This window comes from Notolepis coatsorum (assembly GCF_963971535.1).
Source record: "Notolepis coatsorum genome assembly, chromosome: 1".
NCBI lineage: Eukaryota > Metazoa > Chordata > Actinopteri > Aulopiformes > Paralepididae > Notolepis > Notolepis coatsorum.
Window position 1 is genome coordinate 77,441,855 of NC_140165.1, and position 8,845 is coordinate 77,450,699.

The window sequence follows — 8,845 nt, forward strand, 5'->3', positions numbered from 1 at the left end:
GTGGAGAGATTGAAGGAGGGATGGAGAGATTGAAGGAGGGGTCTAGAGAATGAAGGAGGGATGGAAGGGTGAGAACATGATAGATGACAAGAAAGGGAGGGAGGCTGTGTGAGGAGGGGAGGAGGAGAGGGTAGGAAGAGGGGAGGAGGGGGAGAGGAGGAGGGCAGAGGGAGGGGAGGTGGGGAGAAGGAGGGGAGGAGGAGGAGAGGGGAGGTGGGGAGGAAGAGGAGAGGGTAGGAAGAGGAGAGGAGGGGGGAGAGGATGAGGGGAGAAGGAGGGGAGAAGGAGAGGAGTGGAGGAGGAGTGGATGAGGAGGGTATGAGGAGTGGAGGAGGAGGGGAAACAGGTAGAAGGGATTGAAGGCTGCAGGGAGGTGTTCGGGAACAACGCAGGAGGTAGAATCAACCGCATTCAGTGACCGACATTTTGCTCTTATATAATGCTCAGGTTGGGATTCCTTGAGGTGGGAACATGGTGGAAAGGAATCCCAACCTGAGCATGACATAAGAGCAAAATGTGTGTAAATATGGTCAATGAGCAGGAAAGACAGTAGCAGGGTTGGGATCAATTCACTTTCAATTCACTCAATTCAACATGAATTTGAGAGGAAATCCACTTCCGGAATGTAATGAATTGAAAGTGAATTGATCCCAACTTTCACTATGAAGCAATCAAGTTCAGCTGAATCACAGGTTACTTGTAGAGGAACAGGAAGTGATGTATAGGGAGGGGGGAGGGGCTTAACCTCACAAGGTTGTATCAACACTGAACACAATTGTATCTTATCACATTTATATAATGAAGGACCTACTATTGTGTATAGTGTAGTTTTGTATACTGTTAGCTTGTATTACCACAGGATATCCAAGACTGCAATTTCTTGTATATTTTCCTTTTTACAAATAAAAAGAAAACTCACTGGAATCAATTACAGTGTCTTGCTTATCATTATGTTTAATGTTTTTTTTTGTATTAATGCAAATGTAGCATGATTGGCATGATGTGCACAATGAATGTATTCGTAAAGAACAAGACGCTTCCAAGCTGCATTCAGAGGTTGTTTTAGAACGAGTCAGTGTAGACTAAGAGGAATCTGCAAGTTTACAAAAACAATAGAACAAATGCAAAACAAAGATGTGTATCAGTTAAAGGAGTACATTTTTCGAATAGTTTTGAGAAATAAATGAAAATATGTAATACACACTTTTTTATATTTAAAGATAAGATGATTAACAAATAACACTGAGGTCTAGTGTGTATACTGTATGAACTTAGTTTGGGACCTTTGAGAATATAAAATACACATCTCAGTGTATATATATATTTATATCTGTACTAAATAACTATAAATAATAAAAAGGGTAGGTAATAAAGGGTAATAAGCTAAGGCTTCAGAAATAAACTCAATTCAACTCAACACACACACACACACACAGTTTATTCTGTTTATTCTGAAAAGAGGGACTGAACTTGAAAACAAGACAGATTTTCAACACCCAGGACATCTCACTATAAACATACTTCAATCTATAGACCTTTTCTAACTTGACAACATACACATTCTCAATAAAACTCTTTGCATTTCCTGTTGCAGTGTTCATTAATACAGTTGCAATGCTGATACAGGAAGTAAACAAAGGGCCAAAGCTGTCCCCCTAGCAACGGCATAGCAACAGAATACTTCTGAAAAGATCTATAGACGGTTCCACTGGAATTCTGTTGCTAGGGAAAAGTACATTTCCTGTCAGTTATTGCATTAGCAAACATTGCAACAGGAAATTAAGGTGGGTCTGTTTATAATGTTTATATTGTCCAGATGAAACCTTCCATAAGAGGACAAGTATCCCCCAAATGCTATAATTTATAACATTTATTATAAATCACTCCTCTTCCCCACAAAATATGAAAATGTAGTAAAATGATTATGATGTTATTCATATAGTAACTTGAGGATAGTGGGGTTGTGGGTTTAAGAGTGTTGTAGCATTAGGTAATGGTACACTCAGCCCTGCTGGTCTCTGACAAGAACAAGTTACAAGTTTAAAAAACCCTCAGCTCAGAACTCGGCAGAATCTGCACCTGGCTCGCTGATAACAAACTATCATTACACTTGGGTAAAACAGAGTCCATTTTCTCCGGATCAAATAACAAACTCAGCTAAACCAACGGCTTCTCTGTTACAGTGGGTGACAATATTGTCACAAGGAAAGATGAAATTACATACCTGGGTTCCATCCTAGAGGCAAATCTTTCCTGTGACAAAATGGCATCCAATGTAATCAAAAGAGTCAACCAACGAACAAGATTCTTGTACCGGATCTCCTCTCTGGTAAAAAAGAATACCCTGAAGACTCTAACAGGAGCACTCATTCAAGGGTACTACGACTATGCTTGCACCTCATGGTACCAAAGCACCTCAAAGGCACTAAAAACAAGACTACAAACATCACAAAACAAACTGGTCAGACTACTGCTTGACCTTACTCCTAAAAGCCACCTCACCCCTGCCCATTTTGACAACCTAGGATGGCTTAGAGTAGACGACAGAGTACAGCAACTTGCAATGGGCCTGGTCTATACAAGATACACTACACTACTAAGGTACCCATGTACATGTCGAGATACTTCCCAAAGGTCAGTGAATACCACAACCACAACACCAGAGGGAGCTCCACAAATCATGTTCAACCCAGATTTGGCACAAACAAGGGTCTAAACACGTTTCGCAATTATGCCACATCAATGTGGAATGCCCTACCCACAGCCGGAAAAAAAATGTGAATCACTACCCACCTTCAAAACCCCTCTCAAAGGGGCACTCCAGTAGCACACCACATAGCTCGCTGAGTCGCAAAGCGGTCGTCCCGGGTTCGTTTCCCACACCCGGTGACCATATGCCGCATGTCTTCCCTTCTTCTCCTCCCGTTTCTCCCTCTCTCCTCTGTCGGTCCTGCGTGACCAGGAAAAAGCTAATAAAGAGAATAAAAAATTAAAACCGTTCTCAAAGAGCACCTACGGGTAACGGGAGGCTGCAATTCTAAACTGGCCCCCGTAAATGTCCAAATCCCCCCTCCTACCCACCCACCCCCTCCCAATGTACAGTTTCCTCCCCCTCGTATGTATATATTCTGCAATCTGTTAATAAAGTTTTCAATCAATCAATCAATCAAACTATAGACCTGTTCGCTGTATACAAACATACCGCGTTCGAGCCAATCAGCAATACCAACTGAGTCACGTGACTAAGTTGTCCCCTACCTGCACGAGCTGCTGCGCTAAAAGAATACGACGGGGCTCTATGGAGAACCATGACACTCCCCTGACTAAAAGTATAATGGAGCTCTATGGAGAACCCATGACACCCCCCTGACTAAAAGTTGTTTCAAACTCAAACGGCTGGATGTCATTTAGCCAAATCAGCATGGCTGCTGTGAGTCTTTCACCTTTTACATACTGTATCTAGCTTTGGCATGGATCGATTGTTTAGATCGCTAGCATGACTAACAAATGCAAATATATCGTAGTCTGCCCCGTTGTTCTGACCAGGATTACCTTCATTTTGCCCCTTTGATGCGCAAGCACACAGAGTCTGACGTGGACAGCGGACAGGTCTATACTTTGATCAGAGTAGGTATAGGTACACTCTTATGTTATTATCAACGCATCTTTTTTCCAGAGAGTAAAGATCAGTGTCAAACCGCTAAGATGTTTCAGCCCCTTGCACCTGCTTTCCAAATCTGGGTTAGGTCAACTCACCACCCCATCGATGCTGAGAAACTGATGTCTTTACAAACCACAGTGTGGCACAAACAAGGCCAGTCTCAAACAGTAGGCCTACAGTAGGCCATCAGAAATGTGATGGTAAGAGATTAGATATAGGACTAACTTACAAATTTTTTCCCCCACTTTTTCTCCTTATTTTTCTATTTTTCTGCCATCCCAATTTCGTATTGCCAATTCTCCCCTCCCCTGTCTTGAACGTTGCTAGACTATGCCCCCCACTGGTCGGTTGTAGTGAGGATAGAAGCCTTGCATCACCGTCCCCTCCGGTACACGAGGAGGCAGCCCAAGCCGACGGCAATGCTGAGACTGGGATTCTATTAGTTTCCTAACGCATTTATGCTTCCGCGTTCGCGTTTTGCTAATCTGATTGGCCACTGACGTTTCTGGTGCGATCTGATTGGCCACTGACGTTTCTGGTCATGTGACATGTGCGCCCAATCGCGTGACGTGCCCATTTCCACCTCGAACAGCAGCAAACTACCTAACGCCTAGTTTATCACTGGTTAAGCTTAGGCAACTCTTTCGAAGTTGGTTAAGGTTAGAGTTTGGAATCAGGGCTGGTGTTCTATCGCCCTGCTCTAAGACAAACTCTAACCTTAACCAACTTCGAAAGAGTGCCTAAGCTTAACCGGTGGCAGAACTTGCGTCACACGATTGGCGCGACCAGAAACGTCAGTGGCCAATCAGAGCGCAGAACGCGAACGCGGAACTGGAAATCCGTTAGTTAAAGAATTCAGGCCTCCGGCACACGAGAGGCCCTCCCCTGTCTTGAACGTTGCTAGACTATGCCCCCCACTGGTCGGTTATAGTGAGGATAGAAGCCTTGCATCACGTGTCCCCTCCGGTACACGAGGAGGCAGCCCAAGTCGACGGCAATGCTGAGACTGGGATTCGATACCGGAGTCTCTTGCATTGGTGACGAGCGCAATCTCCGCTACGCCACCCAGCCGCCCATGGACTAACTTACTTTTGATATTAGCAGTGTTCTTAGATTATTCGCTAAGAATATTTATATTTTACAACTTTATGTATGTTTTTCATTATAAAAGTATGTTTCCAAAGGGTTTTGAATACTCTGGCATGGATTCACAAAGACCGCCACCCCATCCAGGTGTCTATAATTATGGCCAGTATTAATTTTAAATGAAAATTTTCAATTTCAATTGTTAACACATTGGCGGCCATTTGGATGCGTCTAAAATCACTGTAGACGGCCAGCATTACAGTATGTAAACAGACTTGCACAGTCCGTGGGGCTGTTTGTAGAGCTAAATCTATACTTTATAGTATTGCTATCTGTCCATTCTCATTGTCATATGAGACCATAAACCGTCCCTTCAAAATGACTTAAAGAAATAATTTTTTCATCAATACGTTCTCATTTTATAGCGTCTTGAATATAAGCGTTATACGGGATTTGGTCTAGTATATTTCCTGGAAGACTGGATAAAGGGCTAATAGCTACTAACGTTATATCCAATGGCATTTTGGTTATACAGAAGCTACAGTTAAAACTCAAACTGCATATTATGATCGGTACGATCCTCAAGCATGAATGCATGAAAGGGGGGGGGGGGGGGGGGGGCGGGGGACGTCATTTCTGATTATTGATTACCAATAACCGTGTTCGTCTCAGTAGCCACATACGCTGATCGGCTGGTTGAGTATCATAACAAGCCCTGATCAGCATGTAATTTACGTGAAAAAGATCTTACCATGAGCCGGTTGGATCGCCCAGACCAGTTCCCAGTTATCGATCGCCATCTGGTAGATCGATATGTCCATTGGCTGATGATATTCCCTTACTGCATAGTGAAATCCGCGATCCAAAACGTATTCCGTGCAACAGGCTATAGGGATCGCTTCAGGTGAGTAGAAAACTACATTGGAAATCCAGAAAAAAAAGACAATGTGTTAAAACCTGTTCCACCCCAGGTGAAAATCTGCATAAAATGTATACCTAGGTAAATGGAATATTGCTCCACTTCTACAAGGGCTATTTGCATATTCTTGGTATCTAGGTATATCTATGGACCTCAGTGAATGTATTCTCAGTGTCAGAAATATTGTGTCTATTACTAGGCTTGCTTAAATTGTGATGAAACAAAGGAAAATATGAATTATGATTTTTCTTTTCATCTTTGACAGTGAATAACACCATGATAATAATGACCAAACTTAAAAAACTACCACTGAACTCATTCAGTACCCTCTTGAGATCATGTGTACAAAAGATCTAAGGAAATTAATAAAGGGAAGATGATAAAACTGAAGGTTCTGTATATACAGTACTGAATTCTCCCATCCGGACCAATGCAATTTGAAATATTATTATAGAATATAGAATATATGCTTATACATTACCTTATTATAGCCAATTCGCACATTTATATATATATATATATATATAGTATCTTTTAAATGGCCGAGTTCAATTTGGATATAGTATCACCAGGCGTGCATAATAACAGATACTGATATTTACTGTAATCGACTGTACTTTTTTATTTCCCCCACAGTGTAACCATTTTGAAACAAATTTCAGATCTAACTGTTCCTACATGGTAACAATAGTGAGGAGAAACTGACTGCGTTTCAATATTTGTCAAAAACGTTACCTTTTGTAGCTTATTATCGCGAATCATAACAATTATTGATATGATTCATTCAGAACGCTGAACTTTGAACCACCATAGTATGTGACAGGAAGTGTAGATCGGAGAAATTTCAACGCTGGCCGATAGCTATGAATCTCCTCTACAAAATGGCCGCCAAAACCTACAATTCCCATGGTTCAACATTTCCATTTCCGGTTCCGGGTCAGATAGGCGATTGCATATCGAAAACTTAAAACGATATAAGTACACTTTTAACCTATTGCTAAACTATTGCCAACCTAACGTTTTACATTCTACATGCATTTGTGACATAGTGGTGATGTTAATACTTGAAAACGGTTGATTTTAAAATCACAAATTATTTTCATCATTCATAAAAATATGCCTATATGATTATAATGTCAAAAGGGGTCGGTACCGACCCCGTCGAGTGGAACAGGTTTGTGAATTAAAAAAGAATATGTAAAATAAATGTAGAAGGGTGGATTATCCCTCCTTGTGGGAGTAGTAGTACACAGACACTGGGTAGTAGGATACTATAGTATTGGACCTATATGTACCCCCGTCTTTGGCCCGGAACGTCGTTCTGGAGGGCTTGCAGCTGGAGTGGATGGGGCCCAGGATTTACTAACCTGGGGACTGGTACTCTGGTCTCCCTCGCCTTCCAAGGCGGTCAGCAGTAGCTCCCCACACACCCTCACTTCCCCCAGTACCTCCGACAGCCCTCCCACACCCAGTGACTGTCAGTTCAATAGTATTATTGGGCTTCCCTGTAAGCAGTACCCTTCCTTGACCACCTGTATAGACCCTTCAAATGCTATTCTGTGAATGGGGTGTAAGGGTTAAATAATTATGCAGTCACAATATTTACCCAGGGGTTAGAATAGCAAATGGGAAACGGAAGAAACAGACACACACAATGATCCCGATCAAGTCTACTTTTACTGAAGCCTGGGCATGTTATCCATTACAATTAACACTGTCCTTTATTCATAATTGGCACCGGGTGCTCTCACTGTTATAATGTAGGGGAAGCTCTTCCCACCAGAGGCACTGCATGCTCGATACATTAAAACACCCCGCTTGTACTAGGGGAACCCAGGCATGAAGTAGAGAAACATTTGGGAATTCAAATAACCAAATAATCAAATAATCAATAACAAAATAAAACCAAGTAAATGTGGGCCCACGTTACCAAAAGAAAACCTAACCTAAGCCGGCTTAAATTGTTCGGGGTACCCCTTAGACCAGGGGTGGGCAATTATTTTTCCCAGGGGGCCGAATGAGCAACTGAAAATATGTTGGGGGGCCGGGCCAAAATTCCAAACTCAATTATGCATAATATATAGGGATGTCCCGATCGCCTTTTTTTGCTCCCGATCCGATTCTGATCATGTGATTTTAAATATCTACCGATTCCGATCGTTCCCGATCCGATCTTTCACATTAGTAATCAATTTTGACGCATTTTTGTCAGAAACTAGTGGAGCAAGACAAGTCCCTCTGTTGGCTATAGTCCCTGGAGGGGCGCGAGCGCGGCGGCTCTTTACATTCACCCTGAGAAATGTGCTTCATGAGAAATATTAAAAGTTTTAATATATGTTTGCACATTAGTATACATTCAGTGTTCGACTTACGGTCTGAAACACCGACGATAATCCTTAGTCACAGCAAATAAATGACGTTATCCAGGTGAAAAGTTAGTCTGAAAAGTCCGCCTCCAGGCTCCAGTCTGCTGCTTCATGAGTTGTTCCTCCACACGGAATGTCGTCCTTGCAAACATTGCAATTGCTGGACTGGCTTGACTTTCTATTTTAAAATGCTTAGTTCCAACTTCCAAACCTCTAGCTGCTTTTAGTCACAGCAAATAATTGACGTTATCCAGGTGAAAAGTTAGTCTGAAATGTCCGCCTCCAGGCACCAGCCTGCTGAGTTTTTCCTCCACACGGAATGTCGTCCTTGCAAACATTGCAATTGCTGTTGGACTGGCTTCACTTTCTATTTTAAAATGCTTAGTTCCAACTTCCAAACCTCTAGCTGCTCAAGTGAGTGGATAACAGTGTTTCGGGAGCGACGTGTTGTACTGTTGTGATGTGAGCGTGTAGCCAGAACACCGGTCTAAATGAAAGGGAATGTGTTTGTTGCAACGGTGTAAATTAAAGGGAATGTGTTTGTTGTGGACAATTATTCTGCTCTGTGTGACAATAAATACATTAATGATATATTATATGTAATTTAAAACCAAAACTAAGGCCTCCGTATGAGTTTAAGACGTGAACATGGTCATGTTTGTTGAATATAAAAAAAAAAAAAATCTTTTATTGACTGCCGATTTTTATTTAATTTCTTTTCCCGATCCCGATCCTCTGAAAAGCACGTGATCGGCGCCGATCCCGATCACGTGATCGGATCGGGACATCCCTAATAATATACATTTTATTTCT